This window comes from Apteryx mantelli, chromosome 1 (assembly GCF_036417845.1).
Source record: "Apteryx mantelli isolate bAptMan1 chromosome 1, bAptMan1.hap1, whole genome shotgun sequence".
NCBI classification, from domain to species: Eukaryota; Metazoa; Chordata; class Aves; order Apterygiformes; family Apterygidae; genus Apteryx; species Apteryx mantelli.
Window position 1 is genome coordinate 109,564,134 of NC_089978.1, and position 21,495 is coordinate 109,585,628.

Sequence of the window (21,495 nt, forward strand, 5' to 3'; positions counted from 1 at the left end):
TTAATCATTCACAACCTTAAAATCATTTTAAAAGGATGCATTGTATATCATAAACAATTTTAACACAATTACTGTACATGCTTTATCATTCCTTACAGAGAGGAAATATGCAAGAATCCTGGCACAGGGAGATTAATTTACCAGGTGGGAACAGTAGAGAGTATTCATTAAGTTCCAAATCCAAGAATATTAGCTAAAGAAGCTAGAGACTCAGATGTGACTGTGGTTCCAGGAGATGGCCATAGGATCTTTTATATTCCATGGACTTCTGACAGGTAAGTAGCATTTGGGCACTTACAAATATGACACTGCAGTTACAGGAGGCATCACACCACTCCCGGTGAAATGTCAGTGCTGCAGGTGTGTTTGCATTAGATTTATCAAGTATTTTTGAAGGAATTTTGGTGCAGGTTTGAACAATAGATTCAAAGGTTCATCATACAGCCTACATTATCCCAATCTACAGAGCATACAAGCTTTCCCTTCATTTTAAATCTCAGAATTTAACTACTGCAGATTCTTAGTGATGACTGTTACCTGGCAATGGTAGGCTTCTGACTAACCTGGGGACTGTTAGTTAGCCTGGCTGATTGATAGCACATGAAACACTAGGTGGAATTTAACACACACACAGCATGTGTCACCAGCTGTTAATAATGTTAAATGTTTCAAACTAACAGTAATTAAAATGCAAGAAGATTGGAAAAGAGAAAATATTTTGTGCCAGTAGCCATTTCACAAAAACATCAAATCTTTAGCATTACACTTTTGACACAGTATTCATGCATAGTTTGGGCGCACTGACAGTTTTCAGCTCTTCGTAGCTGAGGTGTCAAACCAGATCTGCAGCCACAGGGTTATGGTAGATAATGGACACAGAATGATGAACTAACAGTTTGGAAAGAATTAACATTTGTAGGCAGAGTTACTGACTACAGACAGATAGGTATAGACTATTCATGTCGATGACAATTTTAAAAATGGAAAGGTAGTGCTGCAGGATTTGGTGAGTTGACTTGGTCTGATTATTTGTTTATGGGTAAATGATGACGATGGTAGGAGTTTTACTTTCAAGCACTGATGGTAGTTGGGCTGGTCACAACTCAGTTAGCAACTGGATCATGGGAAAGACAAAAGACAGAAGAACAGAAATGATGACCACTCCACTCGAATGAATACTGACCACTCTGCTGATAGCCAGACTAAAGGGGTGGTTGAGGGAATTTCAGAACAATTGACTACATTGAACCAAACTGCTTAACCTTTGAAGCATACTACCATCTTTCCCTACCACTTTCCTAGTGGTCAGCAGAGAAGTTAGTTTGAAATTAATGCTGGGAAAACAAACAAAAAAACCGAAATCTAAACAATCATGGTTACTGAATCTCCCACGGACCAAGTCTGGAGGTGGTATGAAGCTATGCAGATTTCTGGTCATATATTGTTACCAGGATTCTGGTACTCTGAGAACGATGATGCCATCCTCAGAACACAGCTTTGATGTTCATCAGCTCTTTATCTCACATATAACACTGCTCATTCACAACAGGCTTACAGGTATAGAATGGAGCTTGGAATAGTCCCAAACAACAGAACCTTAATGCATCCATTTCTTTCCAATACAGAGGGGTTTCAGGGTGCTCTTGGGATAAGTACCAACATGAATAGCTACTCCAGCACTCGAAAGGCTGGCCAGAACTCTGACATCTAATAAAATTGGACTTTTTTCAGGAAAGTACTTTTAGGTAATGGTCTTGGAAAATCTGTGCTGTAGTAAACTGAGGAAATGCTGAATGTCTTTTACATCAAGAATACCAAACACTTTCTTAGCATCCGCTGTCACCTTTTGGAGAGAGGTTTTAGCTCAGGAATCCAACTGATAAGTAAAAAGCACCTTTTTCTTATTTTACATAGATATTTGCTTTCTTAGTGTTCCAAAACTAATCAGTTACGATCACCAAAGACCACACAGGAAAAATGATGTCAGCCAGGTAAAACTGCGTTAAGCTGATTTCTGCTGTCCTTAAAAATATCTTTTCAATGTATTAAGAGTTTTGAAGCTCTAGAGATCAAAAGGTTGACCATATCAGGTTTAGAATGATGTTCACATCATGAAAATGAACTGGAGCCAAATTAGAGGTGTTGGAAGGTCACTTGCAGTGAATACTTTGGCAGAACATACTCTTTCCAACAGCCCATTGATTATCATCAGGACTGGTTTTTTTTGATAGTCCATATAAAAGTATAGGGAAGCAGGTTGTTTCTTGAGCATAGAGCAGACAAGTTAATACAACTGCCAAGTTCTCATTGTGGTATTCTCAGCGAATCTTCAGTTCAGTTTCTGATAGTGGATAAATACGTCAAATACAGTCATGGAGTGTGATTGCTGAATCACAGGCTTGACATACTGGCAGGGTTTTATAATTTTATTATTAAGCATTAGACAGATCCGGGTACTGAAATTGACTGCCATAAAAGGTTTTGCAAACTCAGAAGCATTAATCTATGACAATTAGAATAAAAATTCTGGACTCAATTTGGCAGTTGCTGAGATTATTGACAACTGAAGACAGTGAGACGTTGACTATGGTCACAGGTAAACCCTGAGGTATGTTTATTTCTGAACAATCCCACAAGGTATCCAGAATGACTGGAAATGAGAATAGGAGGTTAAACCTAGATTGCTTCTAGAGAATCATGGCAGAGTTCATGGATGGCTGGATCAAAGACAGAATGTGTCTATGAATGATTCAAAAGGTTGGGATATTCTCCAATATAGATCTTTTATGGAAGAATACTGGAGTCTCCTGAATTAACCAATGCACACGAGAATTTAAATTGGTTCAAAGTGAGAAAGCAGAGCATGAATACAAGGGGGGACTCAGGTAACAGGAGTAGTAGTGCTGTTGAGCCTGAGATGGTAAGTGAGCATAGTCTAAATTACTGAATGTGAACATTAATTAACAGATTGGTCTTTCAGACTGGTCTTTGATACATAAGCTCTGACCACTGGGAAAAATTGGGTGTCAAACTTGAATAAATTTGGGGTTTCATTAGTTATGAAATCCACTGAACTTGCAGTAATTCTCATCAAACTTTCTGGAAGTGATATTGTTCAATCAGTCTCCAAGGTGAACAATCTGGACTTGGAAAATTTAAACTAGGTTCAAGCTTGTTGCTAGGCAAAAAATTAGTTAGCATTTCCTTTTCCCAGCAACAACACAAAGGGTTTGTGAGGCTATTCAAAATAAAAAAAGCAAGTAATGTAGGGACACACGTATTTAAACTTCATAAAACAGGACAGTACTGGTATATAGGGTCCATGTACAAGAAGGATTAGAAATGTCTTTGGTAAAAGCAAACAAGCATCATGAGATAATGCTTAGTTCTTTTACACCCATGGGTTTTCAGGCTTTGGCATTGCAAGAATCAATAGCATGTGATCTCTCATTATAAAGGAGTCAACAATTAAAGTACGCTAGTATATCAGGTAAGCATCAGAGCATCTCTGACTGCCTAATATTTGTTAGTTATTTTATGTTATTATTGCAACATTTTATATTATCATTTTATGTCAGGTACTTCTTACACATAAGGTAAGGTACCAGCACATTTCTCAAACCTGAAACAATCATCTTTTGCCAAAAGTATCTAAAAAGAGAAATTATGGATCAATTCCTAAAAAATTTTTAAAGCAGTCTTTTCTTTCAGAAGTGAGACATGAGTAATGGCAAGACATGAGCTATTTTTCTGGTTCAGAATTAGATGTAAAAAAATTTCACTGATATCCACAGAAGTTTTGTAGTTTGTTAAAACAGAGCAACTAACAAACTCAACTTTTCTGTGAGCTAAGAATACAAAGTCCTAGAAGAAGGAAGGAGGAGTCCTGGAGGAAGAGGCAACCAGGAAATCTTCAGAGCCACGGCTTGCACTTCAGGTTCCAGGACTCCCAAATGCCTTCCCCCAAACTACAGATTTTACAGGCCAGAAAGAACTCTACAGTCTATTGTCAGAGGGTTACCTGCTTTTCAGCCTAACTAGTCTAATTTAAGTTTTTCATTAAATGACATTTCACCATTGATTTCTAAGACAACTGTATGAGAACAGAACTACTACAACTTAGAAAACTTGTAAGATGAAAACTTTTGAAGGAAAGAACAAAACTTTTCATCATAAGGAAGATAAGTATAGGAGAGGAAGAACACTGAGGAGAGAGAGAGAAAAAAAAAAATCACTCCTGGACAGAGACCATACTTAGATGAAAGAAATAAAATAAGAGCTCAGAAATTGAAAGAATTGGTCATTTAAGAACAAGTGAAAATCACAAGGGGAAGTTGGGAAACTCTTCTCCCAAAGGCATTCAAGCAGCTCTGCCAAGTGGAAAAGAACAGCTGAGCCTTTCCAAATATGAAAAAAATAAACTTCATCTATTCTTAAAATATCAGATAAGAACAGAAACTATCATGAAACTTTAATTAGAAAAATTAAACCATTCCTGTTATCTTGAAAATAAGGTTAGATGAAGGTTAACAAACCAGTAACTTAAACACTAATTCAGAAGAAGAGGCTTGCAAACCTTCAGAACAGGAGAAGAGATTTAAAGGAGACTTGTGCAAGTGGAAGTCACTTCCACTTAACTGAAAATATAAAACTCTTCCCTAACAACTTCTTTTTCACTCTGTGGCAGATTTCCTATTTAGAAATGAATTTTCTATGTTAACTCCTCTCTTCTCCTGAACTTTTCCAAAAAGCAAACAAGCAAAAAAAACCCCCCCAAATAAAAACCCCAAACAACAACAAAAAAAGAGGATGACTTATTTTGGATAACTGAAATTTTTATTTACTTGTCTTCTCCTGTGTGTGATAACTATGCACCACTTTCTGAAATTTTTCTGAACTTACACTAAGAGCTTTAGCAGCACTATGTATTGTACCAAACAACTCTCATATGGTTCAGAAACTTTTTCTACTATTTATTGGTTTCCTTTTTTGGTGTTCTTTTTCAGGAAAATTTTAAAAAGAATGTCTGCCAGTATAAAAGCCATACTACTTCACAGAAAAAAAATGCACTTTCTCCCATGTATAAGATGACAGCCACTGTTGAACTGTGGCCCACGTGTTATTAATGGTCTTAGAACACTTACTGCTGATCGGTGGACAGTCAGGTAGAATCTGAAAACAGGTAGGAAAACCAGCTTCCAAATATTCTCAGGCTCTTCATTATAGCTTCTTTTTGAAGGGATACGTACACAATAAAAGCAAGTGTAAGTAAGGAGTCAGACAAACTGCTCCTAGAATGAAGCTGTGTCATGGCCAATTAACAGGAAAGAAAAGTTGATCCTGTAACACAATTCCTATGAACCAAGTTCCCAACCATGTCCAGTTTTCAGAAATGAGTTTATGATTTTTTCTTTTTCTCTCTTCTTCTCAGAAACCTGAGGAGGTTAAGAAGAACAAAATAGTTCTTTGAAATCTTTTTTCATCTTCCTGTTCTGTGCTCTCCCATAATTTAACTGCTTCTCATGCCAGTTTAAGTCAAGGAGAAGTTTTCAAAGAAAGAGTGAGCCATACATTTCCTTTTGTCCTGACCCCTTCCCCACCCTGACAAAAAATCCAAAACACCCTTATTCTCTGCTACACTCATATATTGCTTAAATGGTTACAAAAGCTGTAATGGGGAGTTGGCTGAGAATGTACAGAGACTTTGAAAGTTATGCTAAATTGTTTTTCTTCCCTCAAGTATTAATGCAATCGTACACTTGTACACGATGTATTTGCTGCTTATTGTTTTCACAACTGAAATTACAAACTTAAAACGCTTGTTATTAATTTTTACCATTTTTCATTCATTCAGTACATTCAGTATATAATATGCTTTGATAGGTAATCACTAAGCACTTAGGAACAAATAAGATTAAAAGAGAAATATTTGATATTTAAGAGGAAAGAGCTTTCTAACCTATTATCAAGTAATTTCCCAACTCTATATATTGTGTAAGAGCAGTACTGTGCACTAGATATATTACCAGATATTAGAAAGAACTAGTAACAATAAAGAAAAACATGAGGATGGAATTAAGAAAATACAAATCAGTAATTTGAAAATAAAATAATAAACTGGCAGGTATCTCATAAAAATGACAAATTTGCAAGGTGGAGAATTAGCTATACTTAAAGCCAAGCATGCTATGCTAAAAATGCACATTTAACTAGCCTGAATAATGATAATTCTTTTCAGTAATCATTCTGTTATATGGCTGTAAGATTAATACATTCTAATAGCTAAGATCTAAGCTGTCAAAAGATATTTAACTGACTTCAAAATTTTATTTTAAAGGAAAAAGCTAGATTTTGGATTCTCTCTTCTCCCTTCCTCTGCCTTCTTTCCTGACAAGAAGAGATCATAAAGAAAGCTGCTTACTTAGAAAGGACAGTAAAAAGGAAGAAAACCAGAAAGGAAAGAAGGAGAAGAAACAATTATATGTTCTTCTTCGCCTCAGTTAAACTCAAGGAGATAGTCCACAAGTTAACTTTTGCAGTCATTCTTGGAGATGGTAAACATCCGTTCAACAATTTTATTCTTCCATAACTTTATGAAATTTTAATCTTCCTTATCTTGTTTTCAAATAATGGAAATTCTCTCCAGCATTTAACTGATTTTAAATAAAAGCTATTATACATAAAACAAATTCGTAAGAAGGGCTTTCTAATAAAAACTTAACATGTATTGATGTGATCTCAATTAAAAAAGTAATTTAAAAACTGTTTTTCTTAAGTTTTGACATTTACTGTTTTGTTTAACAGGTCCTTTCCTGCAGGTTTTTTTTAAAAAGCAACACCAGCACAAATACACATAGAGCTCATCTCTAGTCTATTCAATATTTCTATTACCTTCAAATATCTGTAACAAAAACTGCAATTTATTTTTCACACTTAAAAACTTTAATATAATCCTACTATAATATGGGTAAGTATATTTAATCAGATTTTAATTGTAGTTGTGATGATTTAAATTCACATTAGTAGCAACAAATTTAATTAAGCTCACAGTTTGAAATTAGCTTTTTTCCTTTTTTAACAAATATCTGCATATTGCTATGCTGTACTTTCACTCAGGTAAATGTTTTTATATGAAAAAAATGACATAAAATCATTAGAACTTAAAATACCATTGCACCTAATTTTCAGAGTAACTTGATAACCTAAAGTGACTTGACATAGACTTTTCATTTTTTCGTAATCTTTTTGGAATTTATTTTGTTTCCCATTTATATATTTAAATTTCATCATCATTGTTGTTGTTGTCACCACTCCCATAACGATTAGATAGAATTTTGCTTTTGAAGTCTTAAAATTTCAAAAAGATCAACTAAACACTCAGCAGCTCTTGTCAGACCAACCTCACTTGAAAAGGAGACAGGGATGATGTGCTAACCTTATTGAACAAAAGCTTTTTTTATATAAAAGATTACTTGCCATCCAAAGAGCATATACAAAGATAAATTTGGAGAAAAAAAGAAGTTATTAAACAAGGTGATAATAGTATTTTTAAAAGATAGGAATTCTACCTTCTTATACAGAATGCTTACAGGAGAGATTAATGAGATCACATATGCTTTGTGACAAGATCTTTTGGCAATGGCAGATTTCATTAAAGAGACTAAGATTAAACCATTTCCAGCTACTAACTATAATGTGAAAAAGAAGTATCCTGGATTGATGTAAAATACACATTTTTTTCTTTTTACTGTGGAAAAAATTAAAGACTTATTTCAATAAACCAAATAAAAAAAGATGTCAGATTGCTGCTTCTGTATCAATGCTCTACCACTTTTCAGAATTATAATAGGATATGCAATTATTGTCTTTTGATTTTTATTCACATATGGCATTTTCAAAGAGAAGAAACAGGATTCAAAAAAAATTAAGATTCATGCTCCAAAATTCTTTTTAGTAAAGTTACATTACATCAGTCTACCAGTAAAATCCTAGTTTGTGTGCATATAAATCAGTAAAAGCTCCAATTATGTTTTAGTTTATACTTCAGTCACGAAAAGGCTTATAGATGCATAACATTCTTAATTGTTATGAATATATTCATGCATCAGTTTGAGTATTTTCAGGATTAAAAGTTTATATGAAACTATTCCTAAAACTAGAATGCTTTTTGCCCAAGGTCTATTACTCGAGCAATTTCTTCTATTTCCTGAATGCTTGGTACTGAAAAAATTCATTACTTCATTATTTTCCTTTCCATTTTTTAATACGAACTGCTCTAAAACATGTTATTATATTTCCAATTGGATAAGTTGTTAAAGACTTCTATTTTTAGACATTCAAAAACTTATCTTTTCAAATTAAATTGTTCACACTTGGTTTATGCTTCACGGTAATTTTTTTGACAGGAGGGATTATTTTTCTGTTTTTTAAAACAAGACTACATGTCTGTTTCTAATAAAGTCAAAATATTAAGAGTTCTCAATCGGTTCAGCAATTAACATGGGGAGTACTCAGGCAAAGACTGCACATGTGTAAATCAACATTGTACTAAAATTTAAGAAGAGTTCTAAGAAGAGTTACCTTTTGGTTATAATATTTTTAGGATTCACAGGTTTGAATAAGGGCTTAAAAATGTGACTCAACTGCAAATGATTCCTATTAGAGTTTGTAGTAAGCCTGAAAAAAGCAGCTTCAAGGCAGTGCAAACTGTCCAACTGTGTTGATGTCTGTTGTCACCTTAAGATGACACCAGGCACCACTGATAACGAACAGTATTCTATAACTATAATACTCAAAAATGACTGTCATCCTGTTAAATACTCTAGGACATCTTACCGGCTACACACACTACCGGATTTATACCCAGGACTAAACCTGTACTAGCAGAAATCAAACCTGAAATTTAGGGTGCAGTTCACTGAAATTCACGCTGATGTGTTCCACACGTACCTTAGAGTAAGAGAAGCCACGCCATGCTTGTTTCTCAGAATGTGCTATGATGGCAGTTTAGACAATTTAAATGCAGATGTAAAAATGCAAGTGACTCCCACCACTTAGATCACAGTATACAAAAAATAATCAGTAGCACAGCAGATCTACATTGATAGGATTTCACAAGCAACCCACACAGGAGATCCAGGTCAGGCACAAGAGTCTAGCTGGGAAAATAAGTTAATTGCTATTGATTCTAAGAATGAAGAGGAGCTCTCAGTACAGTGAATTGGTTACTGTGGGGAAGGACAGGGTATCAGGTCTATTTAAAGACCTAAATTTAGGAAGCATTAGTAGTTCAGCTTTGCAGCTTGAATTTGCAATCTATAACTGAAAAGGAACAATTTCTAAGCCTTCTATAAATTTGAGAGATGAAATTTGAAAATTATGCATTAGAAAGGAAAAAGCATAGTTCTAATCAACACAGATGAAGACATATTGGTAATAACATATTTAGTGAAGTTATCTACTTTAAAGATTCCAGGAAAAAGAGAGAAAACATATGGTTATATGATTGCATCAAATTTCTCAAAACTTATTTTTTCAGTTTGCATATTTTTATTCTTTCTATTACTGTATGAACCAATTAGTCACTAGCAATGATTTTCAGTCAATGGTTACATTATACATCACTATACTTCAGCATGCAAGAATGTGCCTTCCTGAGGGGAGACAGAATAACAAACTGCCTGGGAGACTCAGAGACATCTGAGATACCTCTCAAAGTCTGTATCATTTATACGAACACACTTACATTTAATGTTTTTGGAATCATATCAGTTATTCAACTTCTTTTTCTATATAAATCTGGTAGAGTTGCAAAGAAACATTCAAAGTATGACTTAAGTGTAACTGATCCAGCACGGACTTCCAGAAAAAAAATCTAAAATAATAGCAAGAAGAACTGAACTCTCATTTCAACTGATGCTAACCCAAATGTCATGATACTTAAAATGCCAGCACCGTTAGCCACCTTATTGTTTTTTGAAGCATTTAAGATAGAAACACAACACAGCAATGCTAAAACTTCATGTAGAATACACTTACTCTCCCATCACTTACATTAAAAAGTGTTAGCAAAACATCAGTAGAACTTCAGGAATGGAGCTCTAGCTCACAAAAAGCTGGAAAAAAAAATCTTGATTTTGGTCATGTTAACTATCTTCTGTGCAATTTGTTGGGCATTGACTAAAGGTGGTCCTATAGCCAGATATGAAAAATATGATGTTAAAGAACCTTGTTAAAAAGAGAAGCTGATTAAAACATATTCAGCAGACTTTTGTTCATTTCACTGCATTGGCTTTCAGAACATTTAACTGTATCTCTTCAGCATATGAACATTTTAATGAAGTATGAGAATCCCATTGGAGAATTATGTACAACTAACTACAGATGTCAAGAAAAGAAGATCAGGTGATTCAAGTGATTAAAGTACCTTTTGACTTGAACATAACTAATCTGACAAGATTGCTAGGAAAACGAATATGAGCAGAGAAGAAAAACTGAAAAAAATCTGTATTTCACAAAGTGAAACAACAGAAGGGGAAAGTTGTAGAAATTCTTGCGCAAATATTGCCTTAATAGCAGTTTAAGTTCAATATTTTAAATGGCAACAGAACAGAAGTTCTTGACTAAGGAAAACAAGTGTTTTCCCTTTCATTTCTGAGTTTAGGCTCAGGCTTTAAATTTCCATATGATTTTAATCAGATTTTCTCATTAAAAAAACTTGGTCTGGTTATTAAATAAATCTCCTGTTTCTTTGTTATTTTTTCTTTAGTAAATACATATGAAAATTACCATGGTATACGTCTGAAATTCTGCAGTGCATTTGGAAGCGGTTAACTACAAAAGGAAGATGTTTTGTTTCTGTTCCTGTATACTGCTTTACGCAAAAGTTTCTGAGATAGCTGTTCTCTTCTCTTTTTCAACATTCATGTGAGGGAGGGGATTTCTCCCCAGCTATAAATGAGTTTAAGCCATATCCACACTACAAGATTCTGTCCCAAGCCAATAGAATTATTCACAGCTCCTGGATGCAGAATGCTTACTGATAAAGAAATTATCATAGGATGGTAAAATTATCTAGAATGGAAGGGATCTCAGTAGATCTCTAGTCCAACCTCCTGCTCCAAGCAGGGTCAGCTATGAGCTCAGACCAGGTTGCTCAGGGCTTTATCCAGTCAAGTCTTAAAAAACTCCAAGGATGGAAACAGCACAATTTCTCTGGGCAACCTGCTCCACTGCCTGACTGTCCTCATGGGGAAAAGTTTTCTCTTATACTCACTCTGAACCTCTCTTGTTTCAGCTTATGCCCCTTGCCTCTCATCCTCCTGCCACGCAGCACTATGAAGAGCCTGCCTCTGTCATCTCAGTGACCTCTCTGCAGGTACAGGCAGGCACCTATTAGGTCTCCCTGAAGCTGTCTCTTTTTCAAGCTGAATAAGCCCCATTCCCTCAGCCCCTCCTCATAGGGCAAGTGCTCCAGCTCCTCACCATCTTCTTGGCCCTTTGCTGAACTCATTCCTGTTTATCAGAAACTTTCTTATACTGGGGGGCCTCAAACTGGATGCAGTATTCCAGATGTGGTCTCAAGAGTGCTGAGAGGGATAATCTCTCCCTTCTACCAGCTCTGCTCCTGTTGACACAGCACAGGACACTGTTGTCCATGTTTACTGCCAAGGCCACTGTTGGCTCATGCTCAGCTTGCCATCGGCCTAGACCCCCCCCAGGCCTTTTCTGCAGAGCTGCTCCCCACCCAGTCAGTCCCCAGCTGGCTGGGTTGCCAGGGTTTTTCTTTGCTGGGGCAGGACTTTGCATGTGTCCTTGTGAATTTCATGAGGTTCCTTCTGGTCCATTCCTCCAGCCTGTCCAGGTCCCTCTGGATAGCAGCCCTGCTCTGCCAACTGGTATCCCCCTGCCCAATTTGGTGTCACCTGCCAACCTGATAACAGTGCACTCAGCCACCTCCTCCAGGGCACTGATAAAGATGTTAAACAGGACAGGTCCCAGGACAGATCCATGCAGTACTGCACTTTTTACTGGCCTCCAGTAAATCTCTAAGCCAAATCATCTGATCTGTTCTCTACCCATCCAGCTGGTCTACCAGGCTAGACCATGTTGTCCTAACTTAGATACAACTGCATAGCTTACAGCTTTCCCCAAGTTTTTCCAGTCACATATGAGGGCAGAACTGGGGAAGAGGAGAGCAGAAATATCGTTTATTTTGGGAGAGGTTCCCTAGCCCTTTTTGTGTGCACCTTTTAAATTCCACTCTGTATGATATTAAAGATGCTCTTGGTACAAGAACCGAAATCAAGTCCTATACCCAGTAATGGTGAGATTCCTCACATTTCCCTGTGGGGCAGCTAGGTACATTCTGTTTTTAACTCCACAACATCTGAAAAGGGTTGTTAGTTGAATTGGAGAAAGAAGGAGCAGACACGATAATGTGAACAATCTCTGCAGAAAGGGCAACAGAGCACTGGGAACAAACATCCCTGTATTTTGTCACAAGGAAAATCACTGCCAAAGGTAGACTGCTACATTTTTAACTTTTAGACAAAACAGTCTGAAAGTTGAACTTCTGAACAGCTTTAGTAAATTCAATGATTTTGTGACTCCTGTTTAAACAGCTATCATTAACCAATAGTTATGAGCTGGTAATAACAATGTCATAACTGCTTCCTGTTGGAAACATGGAAAAATACTATGTTCACTTGAACAAACTTTGTCGGTAGAGCATGAAATCCATAAATTTGCAAGGCACTTTCATCCCTTTTGATTTTGTATTATGTGCAGACTTGAGAGGATTACATTTCTCCAGTTAATTCCCTCCAGGAATCAGTGACACATTAGTAGCTTCCAATCACCCACCACTCAGACAGAGAGAAGGAAGTCAGGTGCCAACCCTATTGTCATCTGGCATTTTCATAACAAATATGAGTTCTTTTTTGCAATTTGACTGCATCACTTTACATAACAATTTTACTGAAATTGCTTTATCACTTACAAGAAAGATAGTAGCTTTTATTTTGGCCTGTTTTTATCAACATGGTAAAAATGGGCCACCCTGCTTCGGCTATCTTGCCTTTTAATCTTTTACTTTATATGATGGTTAGTTATTCCTTTCAACTTAAGCAAAACTAGCATCTCTTACTAATATCGCATTAAAAGCATGTTGTTTCAGAAACAATATAAGATTTGTGCTATGCAATTTAGTCAATCTGGGGCATATGTTCTGTTAACTAATATGCCTTTGTCATACAATACTTCGGCAGCTAACATTTATATGCAGGTTAACTTCGATGATTTTCACCCTCACATTTTTAGTCACAAGAACAAGTAAATATACAAACTGTGAAATCCTACACTATAACTTCCTTCTCGATTGTTATGTACTTTCCAAATAGTCCTGTTCTATAGTGTTCTAAAGATTAACAGTAACTGATATTTATGAAGTGTATCAGCGACAACAAATTCATTTGCTTTAATCTCTAGCTTTCCAACACTGGACAGAATCAGTTAAAAATCAGTATTTTATTTCAGTAGCATTTATCAATATCAAAATAGGGCTAAAGGTTTTAGTTCTTAAGTGGACACGGGACAAAGGAAGGACAAAAACAGCACAAAAAATTATACAAGTGCAGAGAAGCACAAAAAAATTAATACCCAGATGGTCTCTTATCATGTTATAACAGGGTGTCCTGGCGCCAGCAGAAGGTCATGAACTGCATTAAAGGGAACAGGGTTAGTTGGAAATGCTTAGTGACTGGTTCCAAATATTTAGAGACATCCGGATAATATGCTGAGAAGTGCATGAGAAAAGAGTCCACCACACACATATGCTGTTGTCAACAACACCAGTTGATGTAACTGGCAACAATTTTAATAAACACATTTTCTCCAAATAAAACAGCAAAACCCAACCTATGATTTAATAAATATGACATACTGCAACCTGCACTGTGACAGAAGGAGCTTATATCATAGTCTACCTAGCTCACCATGTTACACACTGGTAAATCTACAGCAATAGTGGTAGTCTTTTGCCCACATTTACATATCAGTGAATGAGAAGATCTGCTATTAGGCCTTTACACAATTTTCACTTAAAAGAAATAACACATCTGCCAAAAAAAAAAAAATCCAGAAAACATAAGCAGTAAAAAAAATGATGTCATTAAATAGCTGAATAGTAAGTATCAATTATGCCGATTTTTTGAAGCTAAGTCTGGTAGCATTTATTCATAAGTTAATTTTGAGAGAAAAATAATACTACAGGCACAGGTGAAATTTCATGCTCATATGGCCAGACTGCATCTTTTGAACCCATGCTGCTAAAACTAACTATGCAATAACTGAAGTGGGCATTAATGAAGGTCTGAACAAAAAGAAATTATGTCTAACCACTTCCCCTCTCAAGTCCTCACCTGTATGGAATCATTGGCACCCATACAATGATGTCTCTTCAATATATGCCTGAAAACACATGGGGCAACTAATCAGACGTTACTGGTCATTTCACTCGCAACTGCCTGTACTTCTGCCAAGTTTTCCAACTGCATGCAGGAAATTTGCTCTTAGATGAATCCAGGCAAAAGATCAGTGATGGTGACCAGAAAGGAGAAACTAAGATGAAAGGAGATACTAAAGAGATAAAATTATCTTAGTTTCTTTCTATCTCTTCTATTTAATATCATTCAAAAGAGAATTTTTTTTAACTCATTAAGTTTAGCATCATCCTGTAGCATTTATAGTCAAAAAGTTATTTTTCATTTGAGAAATTATTTCCCTTTTCCTCTAGCCAAGGACCTGGCTGCAGAGGTGACAGCCTTGGCTGTTTTGCAGCTAAACCCAAGGATGATGTACACATCCCTGATGGCTATGAATGAAGACAGTTACTCAACAGTTCAAATAACTATAAGCACATCATATCTGTGCTCAATACAGTGTTTGTTCAGACAGCTTCTTATGTTAATTTAAAAAGATAGTTCTAATCTTCAAATGGATCCAGGTGATGACTGTATCTAAAATCTCTTTCTTCTGTCCATCTATTTTGGGAGCACACAGCCCACACAGTCCTAGGACGCTGCTTATAAAGTTAACTATCCTACAGAGTTTTACATTAAAGACTGGTTCATTATATTACACAGAAAGTATATATCAAAAAGGCTTCCCAAATGAGCATGAATTTTCTGCCAAAACTTAAGAGTCCCTGAACATTACGAGTAAATGTTATGAACCTCTAAAAGTCACTGGGTACTACTGTGTTTCATCAATTTCTCTGTACTTATATGTTTGGATAAAGTACATATAATAAAGGTGTTAAACATAGCCATGCAGACCTGTCCATTTGATAATCATTATGCAAAGAGACGACAACACCAACTGTGGGACTACAAGGCTCATTTCTGACTTACCACCCTAAAAAAAAATTCTTAGTAAAAATCCCCTCTGTTTTCCATCAGCTGCTAGACATAAGCTTGTATTAAACATAAGAAAATTAAACTTAATCAGACAAGTTATGATCTTAGAAATTGCAAACTAGGCCAAGGGGAAAAAAAACCAAACAAACTCAATGGTCTTCCCTTTGCATATACACACCAACTTTAGCAATCAAAGAGAAACTCTTCAGTAAAACCTTTTTCCATGAACTCCACTTAGCTTTGAGCAACAGGACACAATTATCATTACCGATCTACTAAGAGCAAATTTAAGTACATAAGAGAGTTCTCCAGATTCTTCTATTTCCTTTCTTAATTGGATGTTATTATTATCCCCTCTTAAGAATTCTCTTCAAGTTTATACAGATCTAATTTGTGTGTTTGTTTGTGCCCTGTTCCTCCCTGAACAGTAAGTGTTCTGTTCAAGCTTGTGAAGTTTAATTTCAGTTGTGCTAACCACAGCATGGACAGCATCAAAAAAAAATTTTTTTATTTCATTCTGATAAAGACTAGAGATAAAGAACTATTGCCATCTTTTTGGACTTCAAATAAAACGAAATACCTTGAGTGGCTTCCCTGGATCAGTGAGATCCATTTCAAAACAATTACTGCAAATCTCTATGCATCTTCATAATGTCAAGATCCCATTTTCTCATGAAACAATTTTGTAGTTGCAAGAGCTTTCTTTGTCTGGATCTGTTATTAGAATGTAAACCTTCAAAAGCTAGTCCAATAATAATAAGAGCATTTCACAGGCTAAGAAAGACTTAACAAAACAGTCATCTAAACGTGCACCTTTTCTAAAATTTCAGGAACAAACAAGCTGTATTTTGATCTTGTATAATGCAGCTTATATGAACTTCAGATATATTAAGTTTCAGTTTGGAAAGAATAAAGAAGAACAGCTGTATACTGCTTACTTATTGATTTTGGACAAAACTTTAAATGTTTAATTCTTAAGAAAGCAGCCAAGATTTTAAAATGGTGTCTAGAGGATGTGTCAGTTACTGGGTATTTTGTTTCAGTTTGATTCAACATAAAGAGAAGCTCAGAAAGCTCTAAGCACAGATCCATGGAAAATCAAGTCCTTTGAGATTTACTCACCTTAGATGCTAATAAGCAACTGAACCTAATAAGCTAGTCTTTAGGAGCTTATAATTAGGCTGTTTCTTATCCTCCACTGAAATAAATTGAAGCATTACCAGGTTTTTGTAGCTGAAATTCAATTATTTGCCTATTCATGCTAAAAGATTTTTTTTGTGTCAAACTGTATATACATGACTTATGAATGAGCTGTAGTAATATCAGTTAGCTCTTTAACAATGAACATCCTTTCAAATCAGTTGCAAAGATTATTTTTCAAAACACGAGAAAACTTAAATAATCTTTGTTGTATGTAAAGAAACCAAATCATGATTTGTATCTCTGTGACAACAACATTCAAAAAAATTAAAATTGTAAGAAGGAATAAGTCAAGAATAATAATTTTTATTAGAGGACTACATAAAATGGGCTATAAACAAAGCCATTGTCAATAAGGTGGAGGGAAGAGGATAATAAGTCCCATTGCCAATCTAGTTCTCATGACATACTGCCTTTGCCTGATGTTTACTTAATGTCAGTAGAAAGCGTGTCTCACAGCATTATACTATTTGGCAAAAAAAGTCATCACAGCTTGATTTTACTCATTTAAATTTTTTAAATAGTTTTACCTTTTACTATAAGTTATTTGATTTGAATGAACGACTATGACTATTTAAACAAAAGTCTTCAGTGAAACTACTGAAGTCAGCCTAGGCACAACACTACACAAAGCAGCCTCCGTAGAAATGCTCTTCCATAACAGTATCCTTAATAAGATAAGCCACATAAAATAGCTTTATGACTTCTGTAATAGCATCCTGATGTTTTAAATGAAAATTGCATAGAAAGCATATATAAAAAAAATGAAGCTTTAATGGAAATATATTTAATCTTTGTTATTTATAACTTACATAGACATAAAAACTGATAACAAAACAGGAAACCTATCATTTTTGTATAAAAGTATTTTAGCCTTTGTACATGCTCTGTATTTTTTTCTCTAATTTGTTTAATAAAATAAAACAGATCTAAAACATAAATACATAATAAAAGCTACTTAGAGCTGTAAATAGCAGATCAGTGCCTAAGGGTTTATGCAAAATACCTGAGAATCAGTAGTTAAAACATAACTGAGGCCCTTCTTTGTGGGTGCTTGTACAGCGAAGAGAAATAAAAACAGGGTTCACTTTTCATTTTAACAGGCAAGAAAAACAAAAGCCTCCCAGTGGGTAAAAGTGGTTGCTTTTTAAAACAGGTATTCCTGGAAAATTTTACCTTTAGTCCTTTTTTGATTCCACTTCAAATACTCTTTGCCACAGTCACCAGCTTCGCACCCACTCTGCTCACTCATACATCAGGGAAAGTTATATGCAACAGTCACCTGTTGCACCTATATTCCTCATGAAGCTCTGGTGGTTAGCGCAGCTTGTAGAGGGAAGCAGTGAAAATACTGAGGTTAATCCTCTTAGGCTCTCTGCACAGACAATCCAGAAAGGCTCCCCTAAATGGGAGTTAAGGGCAGGAGACCACCAAGCGGTGCCCTGTCTGTCTTAACTAAAGACAGCACCTAACTTAACCTTGCTAGATTAAGGACAGCCTTTGTGCTACTAGCTGTCTCCTCATGCCTTCTTCCAAAGGTTAGTGATTAGCACTAACTAGCGCCAGTTAATGATAAACAAAAAGAGAGAGGAAAGTGTATTCTCTTTGCGGATGTCTAAAGGCTAGAAAACTAAAAGTGTGATTTTATTATAAATTAAGCAGAGTTGATGATACTTTCAACATTTTTCTAGGAGAAAAAAGAAAGTTTTAAGGCACTAAGCTTCCAGCAAGAAAGTTAACTTTTGATGCTAACATTCAAAATGTAATTTCTGAAAGCTTATGCTCAATTGCTAAATTACTACCACTCAATTTTTCCCTAAAACATTTCTTTAGGAAGCTCCACAAATGTCTGCTGAAATAATGAAAATGAATACATCCGCAATCTCACGAGCAAGATTGATGCACAAAATTGCCATCAGCAGTAATGGAATTTGTATTTAAGAATCCCAGTGGACAGAAATCTAGAGGCATTCCTAAACACACAAAGGAAGTGGAAAAGCTTAAGAAATTCAGACTTAAAACAAATACAGAAGATTTAAATTTACTGTACATATCATGGTGATTTAATGATTTAGTAGGAAAATACTGCCATTTTCAGGTGCAACAGTTACCCAGGGAAGAAATACATACATTGTATCTCTCTGGCCACAGAATTACCAAGCACACAAAAATTTAACCCCTGCCTGGCCTTCCTCAATCTCCTGATTTTCACAGGGTTACAATGACAGGGGCACAAAAAAAACTGTGTGTGTGGGGGGGGGTGGGTGGGTGTGTGTGTTTTATTCAAGAAGAGAACAAGATATTTCTGTTCTCACTCCCAAGATAAATACACATAAATAGGATACGGTCTCAAGTTAGAATTAAAAAATTAGTCAGCTACTCAGAAAGGACCAGCCTTTCACCTAGAAATATACTACAGATATATTATTATGAAATTAATATGTACTATTAAACACCAAATGTATACTTCTTTTAGAAAGGGGCAACACAGCTTAAAATATTTCTTTCAGGCTTGTTGGGGTAGAACATAGTAGAAAATAAAAGACTTTAAATTCTGAATGTACAGTTTTCAGTGAAAATAAATGAGTAGAAGTTCTCATTATTTGCTTACAGAAGTGTACCCACACATTGGCTTGAAGAGTTTACAGTTTAAAATGATAAAATCAAGACTGTGGGGTTGAAGTCCAGAATATTATATTTTCTGGAGAACATAAAATGTTAGAACTAGGGAAAAGCTCAAAATGGAGAGGAGAGAAATGACAATATGAAAAAGAGTCAGAATGAAGGGAGTTTGGTGAGAATGAAAACAGAAGTAACAAAAAAGGTGGTATAATAAAATTAGAGGTAAAAGCAATCAGCAGCAAATAATGAAGTAGTACAGAAGCAAGAGTAAACAATATATTTTAATTTTTTATTCATTTTATGTGTTGATGCATCCATTTATTCGTCAAAAGGAGTCTTGTTTGTAAACAAACAAGTAATAAGTTTTTATATCCTTTTATCTCCTACAGCAGTATCTTATAAAAACTTCATGATGTGATGGTAATGACCACAGCTAAATGCCTCTCATTTAAATTTATTCACTTTGAAACTGCCAGTTGCTTTTACATATGTTAAAAGGCAAGATGAATATTTTCAGAAGTTACTGGGTTCTCAACATAAGAGGAAATGGGAGAGCCATCTTGTGTTATCAAGGTAAATTTCCTGATATACCTGATAACCATTCACATTATTATTATCCTAGACTAGCCAACATCTACTTTTGTCACTGGCATTCTCACTAAAAGCCTATTTTGGAATTTTACTTGGCTGGCAATTAACAATCCCCCTTTTAATTTCCAGCCACATTAACTCTTGGCAACTGACAACCTTTTTAATAAATTTTGTCTTCCCTTCTGTAATAGGGAGCAATCACATTAAAACCTAATATTCAGCTTACTAAGTTAAACAACCTAGCTTTTTATCTACCTGAACAGGTTGGGTTGGATGGGCCCCACCACTACTTGAAGCTGGATGTGAATCAGTCTGGTCTGAAAGGTGAAGGGACATTAGATAAGTGTTCTGCCCAAGATAATAAATGGGATGAAATCACTCGCACACATTCAAACAGACATCCCCTCGGGCTCTTCTCATATGACATGTTCTCTGCTACTCTGACATGTTTCTAGTGGCCTCCCTCTTCCATATCTGTTCTAGCCTTCTTAAACCCAGTCATCTGAAACACGATGACTAGGACTGAGCCAAGGATTCCAAAGGAAATCTCGTCAGGGCTTCACAGGCGGGCAGTAAAAGGTGAGGAATCACCACCACCACCACCACCACCACAAAACAGAAACAAAAAACAATAACAAAAAAAATCCACTCAAACAAACAACTAAGCACACATTAAATCAGGGTGACACCAATCAAAGATTTCACTAAAGTACTGGACACACAAAAAATACTAAACACTCGAATGTTTTTAACAATAAGATTCTAAAAATTACTTCTAGTGATTTTGTCTCTCAAAGCATGCAATGTTTGTGATGGAGGTCTTCTGTAAAGCACTAGAGACACGAATAGTAGGAAAAAAAGGTATCTCTTCCTGTAATTTCTTACTTTATGATCAAATTATTTAGTGTATTACTTTCCTAACCTCACAGCTTTCCACAGGCAAGTAAAAAATAAAATCATCTAGATGCCTATGCAGTTCCACATACTAAACTGAAAATGCTGCACCAATATCAAAATTTCACTCCAAATCATACCCAGAACATCATGGATTTGTACAATGCTCCTTTCCCAAATGATTTCTTTTTTTATTTTTCCATAATACTAACCTGGTACCATCTGTCTAGTGCCCATGCCGAAGTGTTTGTTTTTTTTTTCCTTTAGTGTACTACAGTTGAATGCTGGATGAACTGCTTTGTAAAGAAGTATTTTCACCCTCAGGTATAATGCACAGTGCTCTTGTCCGGTGTATGCTATGAGTTCTCTCACATCAGTTATGTAAGAAGAGCTCTTTTCAGTGAGACTACTTTCATCAGCACCTTGTCCAGAAGTGACAAGAAACAAATTTCTCAGAAAGAACAGAAGACCAGGCAAACATAAAACACCACTTTCCCAGCACATCCACAGTGAGCAGCTATAGTATGGGGGCTTTCTGAAGTAGCACCTACACACCTAATCATGAAAAGTATGGTTGTGTCAGAAGGAGAAAGCAGTATTTGGTATACAGGTGTTTGTATTAAAATACATCGGAAATAGTGTTACAGTATCAAAATGAGCATTTCTATCATGGAAAAGTTTCTTCCATCCAGCTGCCCCTGAAATGATAGTATAAAGCCAATTACAGACATTTTTATCTAACTCATTTCACATTGCTTTTTTTTCTTGAGGA